The sequence below is a fragment of the Vicugna pacos genome, chromosome 4, assembly GCF_048564905.1.
Source record: "Vicugna pacos chromosome 4, VicPac4, whole genome shotgun sequence".
Classification (NCBI taxonomy): domain Eukaryota; kingdom Metazoa; phylum Chordata; class Mammalia; order Artiodactyla; family Camelidae; genus Vicugna; species Vicugna pacos.
In genome coordinates, this window is record NC_132990.1 from 3240399 (window position 1) to 3254670 (window position 14272).

General features: G+C 39.0%; 1 protein-coding gene across 5 annotated transcripts in view; it reads left to right on the forward strand.

Moving 5' to 3' along the window:
• Nucleotides 1-4054: 4054 nt before the first annotated feature.
• Nucleotides 4055-14272, forward strand: part of PTPDC1 (protein tyrosine phosphatase domain containing 1) — a 54305-nt gene continuing 44087 nt past the window's right edge. The window contains exon 1 of one of the 5 annotated variants that reach the window (XM_072959130.1): nucleotides 4055-4128. The gene's annotated coding sequence lies outside the window, so the exon portion shown is untranslated. Of the gene's footprint in view, nucleotides 4129-4162; nucleotides 4440-4589; nucleotides 4609-4746; nucleotides 4917-14272 lie in introns of those variants that run through there. The other 4 variants (XM_072959131.1, XM_015243575.3, XM_072959134.1 and 1 more) reach the window with 4 other exon arrangements.

A 14272-nucleotide genomic window follows, 5' to 3' on the forward strand; every position in this document is an offset into this window, starting at 1 on the left:
AATCCACAACGTTATTCATTAAGAAAGAATGACTCAGACTCACAGGAATATATATAGTTCATATCTAAATTCTCCAATCATTTTTTTCTTCATCAATATTTTGATTAGAAAGCCAGTATTATTTGGCGAAGGATGCAAAACTGCTGCTCCTGCTTAAAATTAGGGTTTATACATAGTAGCTTATTCTTTCATGTTTAAAAATTATGCACCTTTGCTTTTAAGAGATCAAAAATGACGTGCAGAAACTCCAGCCTGACTTCTGTATACGCATCAGAGCATCCCTGGGGAGGATGGAGGATAAAAGTGAGACCTGACCATCCCTCCTTCACCAGACCATTGAATGACCTCTCCACATGGCGGATAATGTGAACTGATCCCTGGGACCATTCCCATTCCATCTGCCTTCTGGCTGGAGATGCGGCAACTACACTTCCCACATTCTCTTGAAGCTACGTTCTTGTATAAATTAGGATTCTGGGGTTTGAAGGTGGAAGTGAGGTACAGGTTCTCTGCCTTCGCCTTCAGCTCTTTCTACTAGGAAGCAAAGTCTTGGATAGGTTAAGGTTTTCCTGTCAAGTTCCCAATATCCCTTCTCCATCCCAGACATAATTACAGCAGCTTCAGCAGCAGCACCTACTATCCACTCTGGCTTCCTATCCCTGGATTGCAGCTACTAGGTGTGTCTTGAACTCACAATACTGGTGGAGGTGTTGAAAGTAGATGCTCTCCTAGGTCGTCAGTTCTGTTTCATTTTGGGTGGAAGGATAGAACAATTTTAAGCCCTTCGAAATTTAGAAATCGAGAGAATCCATGCATAACGTCAAAGTAATCCTTTTTCCACTGGGGAACCTTGTTTGTTGTTGAGTTGAAATCCCAAGAAGCTTGTTAGGTGACCATGGAATGAGAATAAATTTGGATACGGTTTGAGTTATTGTTGCACACATTATTCAAAAAAAAAGTTTTCGTGGAACATCCCATGCAAGTTGTCATAGAGAAATGATGTCTGCATAGTCCATATTTTCCATAATAGTGCTGATTTAAAACATGAAGTGTTTAATTTTTGGTTAGAAAATATGATCACAATAACTAAAGAGTACATATTTTCAGGAACTAAAATATAGTATTTATATCCAGTTGTGAGATGTGGAAATGAAGTAATGAGAGTCTAGGTTATTGGGTTTGCTAAAGGAAATACCACACGCATAACCTCTACCCTCAGTTGTGTTTCCATACAATCTTGTAATCTTTTCATGATCCACAGGCAATTCCCTCACCCCCTCTCTTGTGGGGATGTTTAAACACCCAACTCCCAATCCCACAACTTTTCGTCCCACTCTTGGTAGGTGATCTGGCTTTTCTTGAGTCAACTGCCCATGTCTTAGCTGGGGAAGCAGAAGATGTCTAAATTAAGAATGCCACCAAGAATGCAAACAAGGTAAAGTAACTCCCTCCAAAACTGGGAGGAAATGGATGCCAGTGGCCATAGGATACAAGCTCCTTGGTGTACATATATGATCCATCATAAGGCACTGCTTAACTCTTCAGTACGCTCTCCTATCCCCTCTCTCTTCATACCCAGCAGTCACATACATACAACTCACCCTCTTTGCCATGAACTACCATTTCCTATGCTTAGCTTGCTGGTCTCCAGTTCAATTTTCAAGAACTCGTTCAGTCATCATCTCTTTAGAAAGTCTTCTCTGACAACTCCCCACTCCTCCCTCCCCTCCCCTCCAGGTTGGATGCCCTTCTCATGTGTTCCCATACCACACATAGTTACCATGATGTGTTAAAATTATACTCTTGTCTTTCTCCTCATAGACTGTGGGCTCCCTAAAGGCAGGGATTATCTCACTAATCATTTATGCTTAATGCAGCAGCAAGTATTTAATAGGCATTGAAGTTTATTGATTGCAAAACAAAAACAAAAACAAACCCCCAAAACTAATCCTGTTTCTAATTAATAAACCCTATTATGGGCACTCTTCTCCCCTGGACAGTGCTGAGAAACACCAAGTTCAACCATTTCAATTCTCTTTTAGATTCTACTGTTTATCAAGTGTTTGTTTTTACATCCCTGTTCTGGTGTTTTGACATGACTATATTTTTACATTGGTCTATTATGTGATGTCTCTTCCTATGCTACAGGGTAGTGGCCTTATTCTCATCTTGATTCTTGGCAGCTTTAGACCGAGTGGCCCTTGTTGACTTAATACACAAAATTATATTCGTTCGGCCCATGTGCTTGTAATACTGCATAGCAACTCATATCAGACCATTTGGTTTATCTACCATTTGTCACCCTTTTCTTTGCGTTCATCTGCATCACAGGTCTGGTAATGCCACCCATCTTGCAGGTTGTTGAAAATTAAATAGGAAAATATACGTAAAGCCTCTAGCACAGGGTCAGCCACAGAGTATACATTTGTCTAGTAAGTTGTTCAGCACATCCAGGGGAAGGATTTATTTCTACAAGCTGTGTGATACAGGACCACTTGCAAAACTTTATAAAAAAGAAGAAAAAGAGGTGATAGCAGAGACTGTTAGTTGTCCTGTTGCAGAAAAAATGTTACAGCTCAGTGTTACAGCTCAGTTGTGACAGCAACCTAGATCCAGGCAAGAGACAAAGCAGCACTTAAGAGTGTTGGAGAACTCAGGTTTATTATGCCAGCAAGCCCAGAGGAGTTAACACTCCAAACTCTGGACCCCATCTGTAGGTTTACACAGGATTTTATAGACTGCCAGTTTACACTTTGCAACATCATATACAAATAAGGTGTAACAAAAGTTGACTAATTACGAACAAGCTTTGTAGAAATGGACCAATCAGGAGGGAGAGAAATAACCAATCAGGAGTGAGGGAAATGGGCCAATCAGTAGTGATGGAAATAACCAATCAGGAGTGAGCTCCATGCAAATGAAGTACTACAAACGGACCAATCAGAAGTTAGGGAAGTAGACCAATCAGGAGTGAAGGAAATAATCAAGCAGGAGGGAGCTCAGGGAATCAATAGAATTATAGGGGTAAGTTTCACTTTCCTTAAAGTAAGAGGTTTCAGAGGCAAAAAGTGATATAGAGCCTCTGGGCCAGGGAACCGGATGGTGCTGGCAGGAGAGTACTGGCCCTACCTAGGGCTCCTGCTGGTCTTTTTGTGGGGCTTCCCGCCTCAGTCCATCCAAATGCATTCTTCCCTTTTTTTTTTGGAAGGGGATTTTATTACAGACAGAAATATGTTTAGACTACATTTCCCAGCTAGGTGAGGCCATGTTGCTAAGTTCCAGTCTACAAGATGTGGATATAAGTTGTTTGGGGCTTCTGGGAAGGCCCTTTCTAAAATAAGGACGTGATGTCTGGAGCCCCAACAATCATTTTGGCCCAATCTGGGGACAGAAGCCAAGCAGTAAGGATAGAGCAGAAAGAGTCTGGATCTCTGAAGTACTTACCTAACACTTTCTGAGAGACGTAAAAAAGACTTACGGATTTAGGATATTGGAATCTGGGGATTTCTGTTATACAAAGGCTAACTCATCAGTCCATCTGTTAACGGAGCTGGTGTGGAGCTGACTCCTGGCCTTCCTCTAATCCCAGTACTCCTATGCCTCCTGGCGTCCTTGGGAACACTGGGACCATCTTGATGCCAGGTGGCCAGTATGATGACACTATAGGGAGAAAAGGCGGGAAACAGGCTCCTGATCCTCGGGGGAGAGGCTGGCCAAACCCCATACTCTGTGAGCCCTCCCCCTACGTACTCCTTTCCCTTCTTTCTCCCGCCGAACTCCGGTGTGTTCCACACAGCAGGAGTCAGAGCCGGATTTCGGTTACCCGCAGCCATGCAGAACCCAGCCCCAGAGCAGCCAACGCCCTCAGGCCCCAACCCCCAATCGCGGCCCTGAAGCGGCTCCCCACCGACCCTTTGGCCGGCGCCCGCGCCCGCGCCCGCCGCCCGCTTTGAAAGCGCCGGGAGTCGCCGGCGGCGTCACAGGCCGTCTCGAGCTGCCATTGGCCAGCGCGCGTCACGTGCGGCAGCGCGCGGCGGTGATTGGTGCGGTGCGAGGCGGCGGGGGCGGACGCGCCGAGGACAACAGAGGGAGCGGTTCCTCCACCCGAGCTCCTGGCTGCAGTGAGTGGTAGGCTTGGCGGGCTGCGTGGTCGGGCGGGGCCGTGAGGGGCGGCAGTGGTGCCCATCCTGCCCAGGGTGGTGAGGGGGCCGCGGGGCCTTCGGGACGCCCCGGCGAAGCGAGGCTTGCGGGGCCCGGTTGGGGCCGGGGCCGGGGTCAGCTGGGGCGGCGGGGCGGGGCCGGCGCGGGAGGCTGCACCGCCGGCCCGCCCGCCGCCGCGAGGGCTCTGGATGCCGAGCCGGGGACAGGCGCGCGACCTGCAGTTGATGTAGCTGCGCGTGCGACGCCAGCCGCGTCTTAAACGTCTGGTTCCTCGCGCGGTGAGTGCTGGAGGGCACCTCAGTGCGGGGGATGGGCCTGGGTCTCGGGGGCTACAGGGCCGGGGCGCGAGGGGCCGCCCGCTCCCGGACCCGACCTTGTCTGGGGAGGGTGAAGTCGGAATTCGCCCGTAAAAGCCTCCGATTTTTAAAGATTGGCAGCTAATTAAAAGTAAATAAGTAAATACGGGCGGAGCCAAACAGCTCGTTGACGGGCTGGTTCTAGACCGTTAGTTTGTAGCTCAGACGCAGACCCGATTCTGCCTCTGATTTGTGGTATGACCTTGACCAAGTCTCCTCTCATATCCTTCGGAGACAAAAGGGTCTTAGTGCCATGGCTTGTGGCCTTCCAGAGGGACACAGAACATAAACAGATGTACAGTCTGTCTGTGGCGTTAAGATGTTAATGGGGGCTGGGGGATTAGAATAGAAAATGTCTACAAAGGCTCCTGCGGGGAGACGGAGGGAAATGGGGAAAAGGTGAGAAACAGTGTTTTAAGGGAAGAGATAAACAGACGTTCGTGTGATGCTGGTGTATATTGAGGGGTTAAAACAAGCTAGCCTTCATAGACTTAAGAGCTGGAAGTAACCCGAAAGGTCATCTAAGTATTAGAAAAGTTTTGTGACACCATACATGTGCGCACACGTAATTTTATATCGTCTCCAAAACAGTCATTCCACTTTCTGTATGAGAAAATTGCGGGCCAGAGGGTTTGAGTGGCTTGCTGCAGCCAGAGCTATTAAATGGGAGAGCTGGGGTTTAAACCCAAATGTGTGTGGCTCCAAACCTACCCACTCATCATGTTGCCTCTCAGCGTCGGGTCCAGTTGTGTCCCAGTCTCTTTGTGCACAAGTATTCCACTTTGTGACTTTTTAAAAAATGAAGATTTCTAGCCCCCGACTTCAGAAATGTGAATTCAGTGTCTTCAGAAATGTGAATTCAGTGTCTGGGACCGGCCAGGCCTGGAAATCTGCATTTTTAACAACTTTCCTAGGTGATTCCATTTTGGTGATCCTGGGACCATTTTGAGAATAACTACGCAAGTCTAATTTCCCACCCAGTACTCATGTCGTCATGGGGTTGTACCTAAGGGATTTAAAATTCCCCTTTCCAGAGCAGAGATTCCATCTCCTCTTCCAGATAGGTAACTGGCCAGACTTTGGGAGGAAATCTTTTGTTGGGAGAAGCCAGGGTTTGTGAAATAGCACCTTGTACAGCTCTCAGTTTGAGAGAAAGTGCTGACAATTTTGCTTTGCTTTTTTTTTTTTTCTTTCTTCTTTTTTTTTTTTTCAGTACTAGTCTGATCCTCCTTTAAAAAAAAACAGGCTCATGGCATTTATTTTAAAGTTAATATTGAACAAACTTTAAAACGCCATGAAAAATTTAAAAACCCGTATGTAAAAACACAATTCACCCATAATGCGACCAGTTTAACAGTTATTTTCGTGTTCTGTTAGATTGTTCTATTAATTATCTCCCGCTTGTTAATCATATACATTGCTCAGGTTCACATGATTTAGAAAATTCTTCTAAGAGATGGTCTTGAACCTCACAATTCCAATTGGAAGTCTGAAAATTATTCTGAAGATAAGCCTTAAATCATAGCTCTCACAAAGGCATATCTCATTCTTTTTCTGAATGTCTCAAATTCTGAAGATTTTTCTTTAGTTCTAAAACAAGTGGTATAGCAGGTATGAAAAGATACACATTGGAGAGTTTCTTTTCCAGTGTCATCTGTTCTTTCCCTTATCACTTCAGCCTGACCAAAAGATATATTTAGTTACTTTATTTGCTTGTATGTTTCCTATTCTAAAAATTGTATGACTTGAATCATCAAAACATTTCTTTGCAAATATTAACTATCATTTAATGTACTTTGTTGCTTAAAAGGTTTTATTTGTTTTTTCTGGTTCTAGTGGAGGCAATATGGGATAGAGGAAATAAAGCAGACTTTGGTTTAAGGAAGAACTGGTTTTCCAGTCCAAATTCCAGCACTTTTTTGACCTTTGGCCAGTGACTTCCTCTCTGATCCTCACTTTGTTCATCTTTAAGATGGGGACAGTGCCACCAGGGTTTTGTCTGAGACAGCATTTACATGAGAACCAAGCACAACTGTTTTCAGTTCTCTTTCTCCTTCACTCTCTTTAGAGCAAATTTGTAAGTTCCAATCCTGCTGTATAATATTTGAGGTCATTTTCATTTCCAAAAAAGATGTTGGGTTTTTTTTTTTGGAGGCTCTTCTTTGTGTGAGACATAAAAAGATCCAAAAAATTATAGCGAGCCACCTTAAAAAAAATTTTGGGGGGGAAATCTAATGGCATAGACCATCCATCTCTTAAACATATTTTTGCTCTCTGTGACTAAAATCATCCATTTGTTAATTCAGTAAATGTTTATGAACACTTATTAGTGCCAGGCACTGTGTTAGAGGTGGAGGATAAAACAGCGAAGAAGACAAACAGCCTCCCTTATCTTACAGACATCATATAGGAAAAGGATAATAAGTGAATAAAACAAGGTAATTACAGATTGTGATAAGTGCAGAGACAATAAGACTGTACAGTGTCTGAATTTTAACATGATGGGGAATTATTCCTCACTAAGTTTAATTTGTAACAAAATACTGGTTAGAAAATTCTCTAAAAAGTCTCAGTTAAGATTGTGGAAGTAGGTTGTGTGTCAGAAAATGAGGAACTCAAGGAAAACAAAGGAGCCCAGTTAAAGGTTTCCAAGGTCCAAATACTTTGATAGTTGATCCAAGAGACATAAACCTGCCAATGTTTTGATAGTTCTTTGCCTTGACATTTAAGAAATTATAATCTTATTTTTCTTGGAAATCATTCCCTTTGTTCACAGTTAGTATGGGCACCTAGTTTGGTAGAAAACTGTGTCCAAACAAAATCTTTCTCAGTGGTTTCGGTAAAATTCATTGATTCTTAAGCCCATAGGAATTCTAACACAAACAATGAGTATGGACTGATCATTAAAACAGGTGTCTGAGAGAACTAGTCCAGTAACTTTAGACATAATTTAGATGTTATATATCTTTATTTTTCTAGTTATTCAGTGATCAGTCTGATCACAGTAAGCTGAACAAATTGAATTTTTAAGGAAACTGAATTTTGCAAGTGACTAGTTGCAATGATGAGAATTTGAAACGCCCTGTCTTATTACTTGCATGAAAAAAATAACTTGAAAACATTGATAGGGGATTGTGCTTTAGCATGTTTTTAGTTTGTTATTGATCATCTTTTTTCAGCTATCTAGTTAAGTATTTGGACATTACTTTTTTGGACATCATTTAAAACCTAACTTTTATTCTCTTGGGTGGTAAACCTTTATCACTTTAATCCCTAGCTTTGAGCAGCAGGTTCTAGCTTCTTTGTTCTTTCTCTGTGAGTCTGGATAAGTGTCAGTCTCTGGACCATAGTTTCCTGTCTGAATGCTGCCGTGTTTATAGCACAAGGAGTTGGCCGTTGCAGGTGGAGAATGGTTTGGGAAAGGCCCACGAATAGTTGAGGAAAACAAAGGCATGCCTATTTGTCTCTGAGTCATTTCTATTCACTACAGTTCAAGCAGCACCATTTCTTTTGCCCATTTGATCTAGTAATTCCCTTCAGAAGGGAAAGTTGTCTGGCCTTATAAAATTCAGGACTTTATTTCAGAAATTTTTGAGCACTTACTATATCCTAGACATTGTGATAGTTTAAGTGGATCTATTACAGATTCAGTGGCAAATTCCTCTATGTTTAAGGAGGCCCATGTGATCTTAGCCACTCATGAAAACAGTTTCTCATTTAGAATCATGTCTTTGCAAAGTCAATCTTGATGTTACTTCTATAGCTTTATTAAGACTAATTCAACAACTAATTAATATAGCTAGGTGGAAAGTGTTCTAAAGAGTTTGTATCTTCTCCATTTAAAAAAAATCTGTTTTAGGAATTAAATTGCCCAATAGTTTAATCAGTTCCGTGACTGTGTTTTTATTCTATTCACAGTGCTGTTTCCCAAGAAATTTGCATGTAATATGTATCAACTTCTAAAAGTAATGTTTTTATATAAAGGTAGTATGTATTCAGCATCAAACTTAGAAAATATCGATAGTCAGAAAATAAAATATACTTTATTAATATTTTTATATATATTCTTCCAGTCTTTGTGTACATATTTTATTTGATAAAAATGAGATTGTACTCTGCATTCCATTTTACAGCTTATTTTTAATCTAGTATTATGGGGCAGATAAATGTGTTTTCTACTCACATGATTCCAGTTCTTTTTAAGCAGATGTTTTATTGCTAGAATAGGGACCACAAAAAAACTATTTATTCAAATACTCTGCAGAGTAAATTCAGAAACCTGATCTACTAACTCAGGAACAAAATGCACTTCTCTGCCCCTTTCCTTCCTTAATTCTGTCGCACTTACCCCCGCACTGCCCACTTGCCCATCCCCAGGAGGGTTCTCCTGGGGCAGTCTCTGAAGGAAGATTTATCTAGTCAGTTACACATTGTTAGCACTTTTAATTCTCTTCTTTTCCGGCTTGTTCAGCCAACCCTTCAGAATTTTTATTTTTTGCATTATTTGCTAAAAGCAAACATCAAGAATGGAATTGGGAGGATTTGGAGTAATAAGGGAAAATAAAATCATAGGCTAGTAATCTTTCTCAGAATTGTAGGGAAAGGGGAGATAATTGAATAAAAATATGTTTAGAGTTGAATAATAGACATTAGAGTTTTAAATTTTTGTGTTCCAAAGAAAATGGCCCAATTTTTAAATTCCATTTTGCCTCTTTATATTATTTCAAACTTTATAGCAATTTTGTTATATCTATTGCTGATGTGCAAATATATTTGACTATTATCCTTGTTTGGAAATATTCAGTGGGTTTTTTTTTTAATGGAAGTATAGTTGATTTACAATGTGTTAGTTTCAGGTGTACAGCAGAGTGATTGAGTTATATATATTCTTTTTCAGATTTTATAGGTTATTATAAGATATTGAATGTAGTTCCCTATGCTATACAGTAGGTCCTTGTTTATCTACTTTGTATATAGTAGTGTGTTTATGTTAATCCCAGACTCCTAATTTATCCCTCCGGCCCCAATTCCCCTTTGGTAACCATAAATTTGTTTTCTGTGAGTCTATTTTTGACCTGTAAATAAGTTCATATGTATCAGTTTTTTTTTAGATCCCACTTTATAAGTGATAGTGTATGATAGTTATCTTTCTTACTTCACTTAATATGATGATCTCTAGGTCCATCTGGAAATACACAGTATCTTTGTCTTCATTCTCAGTTCTTTATATTCTATGAGAAATTATGTATAAATGACTCAAGTCACAGATTATGTTTATATTAAATATTAAAAACAATGGTAGGAGTGGGTTTTAAATTATAGCATGAAAGCAAATACCTAAAGATGTACATAATTATAACCAGCACAACTATAAAATCTTTTGAAAATAAATTTATTTCTATAAATGTAAAATACTGAGTTTAAAAATTCAGATAATATCAATAGACCAAAAAGAAAAAGCTTAGCATTCCACCACTGTTAATACTCCATCATTTTACTAGTCTAATTTGCCTTTCTCTTTCCTAATCTATAGTGGATTCTGTTCTTAATGGTCATATAAAATAAGAACTCTCCTGCAAGTGCTTTAACTCTTTATTTGAAATAAATATTTATATGTTACCTATTTTGAAAGTTTGTTTAAAGTTTGTTTTAGTCACCTGGGTGGTAACAAAATAAGAAATAATATAATTAATAATGGTAGTATAATTAATGGAAAATGTAAAAATTGTATAAAGGAAAAAAACTGTTTTGCAAAGGTCCTAGTATGCCTCTAACTTAGCTTGCCTAGTTTTGTCAGCGAAAGGTTGTACAGAATCAGCTGACTCTTGTTCAGCACTTTCTTTCCTTTGAGCAAAAGTTTATTGAAAACGGGAGGTTTTCTTCTCTATGTGACTGTGTGTGTGATGCACGTGGGAAAAGTATTCTCATTTAGATAATTTTCTTCACTTCCATCTGATGCAGATGACTAGACATTTCAAAACAGGGAAAACAGAGTTCTAATTATTTGTGAATCTTTAAAGTGTGAATGCCATTAATGATCTATATTGCTATAAAGAGAATATAGAATAATTACGCTTCTAGCTCGCGTACCTTTCAAAGTATTTCTAATTGATGATTACTTGGATCAGTGGTAGACCTCCTTGACAGACAAATCCAACTTCAAAATTCCTCACGTTGGTGAAGATGGAAGTAAAATTGAACTATTTTTCTTTATATTAAGTTTGGGACTTAAATTTTATACTCTTTTTAAAACTAACTTTTCTAGGTGATGATAACAGTATAGAATGGAAGTAGTATAATATCCTTTTGTCACATAAATGGTAAAATTTATTGGTTTCAGCAGAGTGGATCCTGTTGTATTGGGCATTTGGAGAAGAGATTTTAACATATATCAATCACTTACTTTGTGTTAGACTTTTGAGATCAAGTCAGCCCGTTACGGTACTAACCTTCATTCATAAGCCTGTCCCTCAGGTCGTAATGAACAACTCTGACCCCTTTTCTGTACAACAGTCCTTTAACCATTTGGATTTGTTACTCCCTGGATGTGTGCTTTCGTCCTTTCTTCCAGACAACAACCTTTTAAAAGGTCAGGGGCTATTTTATTTATCTTTGTATTCCCCCATGCCTCTCATAGTTCTCAGTAGCTAGCAGGGGCTCAGATATTTATTCCATTGAATTGGACTGTTGTTCATGTGGGTTCCTAACTATCCTGGCCTTATCCCCTCTATACATATTCCAGTTTGTCTCTCCCTTGTAAGCTATGCTCCTGGTATGGTCTGTCTTCCTACTTTGAAAAAAATTGAAAATTTTAATTTGAAAAATTGAATTAAAAAATACTTGCACAAAGGCACAATTTTATGTGATTGAAAATTGGAAAAAATATCAAAGATGACCTAATTTTACTACTATGGAGTATGTCAAAGTTTTCTGTTACCAGACAGTTATAACTGAAAACTGCGTTATGGACCTTAATGCTCAACGTGTTCGAGCATTTGCCACTGGGAGCTCTTGCAGTTGGCTTCTGTATCCCTTTGACATATCCCCACCAGTTTGTGTTTTGAACACTTCCCTGCTTTCTGGCACTACATACTCCGGGACCATCTTGTATATTCCCTCCCAGATCAGCCACTTCATCAAGGATCCCTGGGTCCTTTTATTGGAGAATGGTATTAGAAACCAGGATTTGCTCCAGTGTGCTTATCATTGCAGCTGGGGTCTGAATTCTTCTTAGACCTGTCAGTGACCAGAGCCAGGAAATAAATGTATGTACATTAACTTGTGAATGCATACATGTCTGTGTTATTTCTGCTGTTACTTATCAGTTTCTAAATGAAGAAGTAAAGTCGTGTAGGAGTTCCCACTGATGTCTCAGACTCTAATTCAGAACTACATGGTTCATTCTAGCCTTTTCCCTTTACTTATCTGTAACCTCTCATTCCCCATCTTTTTACTTAGTTTTTCAGTCCCAGGATACAGGTATAGCAGCATCAGAATTGTTACCCAGTACCTTTATGAGAAACATTACAGCTACAGCATGGTGCTTATGTACGGTTCCTTTGGTCTTGCCTTGCAGTTTCCAGTCATTTCCAAAGTTATTTAGATCCCTTTCTTCCTATCCTCTCCAGTAGGGTTATGTCATACATTGTAATACAATTAAATTCTATTTGTCAGAGTCTGCATTCTATGCTGGGATTTCCCCGACTCCCATCCCCTTTGATTTTTTTTTCTAATTTTCATTTAAAAATATTATAGTGCCTTTCATTCCTTGTGGGTTTTGACAAGTGGATAACATCACTGTAGTACTAGACAAAATAGTTTAATGGCTCTAAAAACACCGTGCTTTACTTAGCCACCCCTGCCCCTTTCCAAACCACTTGCAAAAACTGATCTGTTTTTTCTCTTTTCCAGAAAGTCATATAAATGGAATTAAACAGTATGTAGCCTGTTCCCAGACTGGTTTTTTTCACTTAGCATAATGAATGCATTTAAGATTTATCCATGTTGTTGCATAGATCAACGGCTCTTTCTGTCTGATCACAGAATGATATTCATGGCATGATTGTAACATCTTGGTTGTTTCCAGGTATTGGCATTTGGTAATCACGAATAAAGCTGCTATAAAGATTCACACACACTTTTTTTTTTTGTGGACATACATTTTTAAATCATTTGGGTAAATACCTGGGAACACAGTTTCTGGGTCTTATGCTAAGGCTGTTTTTAGTTTTGTAAGAAACCACCAAACTGTCGTCTAAAGTAGCCACTACTTTGCATTCATTCCCACCAGCAATGAAGGGAGGGTTCCTGTTGCTCCCCATCCTTGCCAGCACTTGGTGTTGCTAGGTCGTTTTTTGTTGTTTGTTTGTATATTTGTTTAGCCATTCTAATAGCTTTGTAATAGTACATCATTGTGGTTTTACTTTGCACTTCTCTGTGCTGGGCATCTTTTCATATGCTTATTCGCATCTGTATATCGTCAATGAGGTGTCTCTTCAGACTGTTTGCCGATTTTTTTTAAGTAGAAACTAAAAAAATATAATATTGAGGTTTTTATTTTTAATTTCAGAGCAAAGTTCAGATAATACAGAAATATATAAAGGACATAAAATAAGATAAACGCTACCTTTTTGCTCCAAACCTTAATCTCTTAAAATAACTGATGTTAACAGATTAACACATATGCTGCTGGTTCCCCCCTGTGCTTCTAGTAACACAAATATATTTTTCCTATAATTTTGAAAACATGAAAGTAACTAGATTGAAATGACTACTCTGCAACTTGCTTTTAGTTTTTAATCACTGTATTATAGTCATTTTTTCAGGCCAGTGCATATGAATCTAACTTGTTAAAAATGTAACTGGTTTTCATTCCATGAAAAATGTATGCTGTAATTTGCTCAGCCGTTTCTTACTCAAAAGTATTTAAATTAATACCACTATTTTTATTATGTTGGTTCAAATCAGGTATACTGACAACTTTTCTTTTTCGAAGTAGACACTTTGCATTTCCATGAGAGTTCTGTAATTGGCTTGTCAATTTCTACCAAAGAAAAGAACCTTACCAAATTTTAGTTGAGATTACAATGGATCTATAGGTCATTGTGGGGAGAATTGATGATATCTTAGTCTTCTAAACTGCTGACACAGTAGATCTTGCCTTTTTTTTAGGTCCTCTTTGTTTTTTCTCATTAGAATTTTACAGTTTTCAGTATACAACCTTTTCACATCTTTTGTCAGATGTATCACTGAATAGTTCATACTTCTTGATGCTATTGTAAATGTGTTTTCTAATTTTAATTTTGTTTATATTTATTATATAAAAACATGATTAAGTTTTGTATGTTGATCATGCATACCACAACCTTATTAAGTTGGCTTATTATTTCTAGTAGATTTTTTATGGATTGCATCAGATGTTCTACATAGATGATACGTCATTCTGAATAAACATAATTTTTCCTGCCTCCAAATTGTATTTAATAAAAGTGGTGAGAGTGGACATGCTTGTTTCAATGGGGAAAATACATGGAATTGAATGAAATTTTAACATAGCAAAAATTTGTGGGCCACCGAAAGCAGTGCTGAGAGAAGGTGCAAGACTGGTTCAGTATTTGAAAATCAGTCAATGTAACTCACCGTATTTGCAGATTAAAGAGACAAAAATCATAATTATATCAATTGATACCAGAAAAAGCATTTGACGTAATTCAACACTGACTCATAAAAAAAAAAACTCTCAGAAAGTTAGGAAT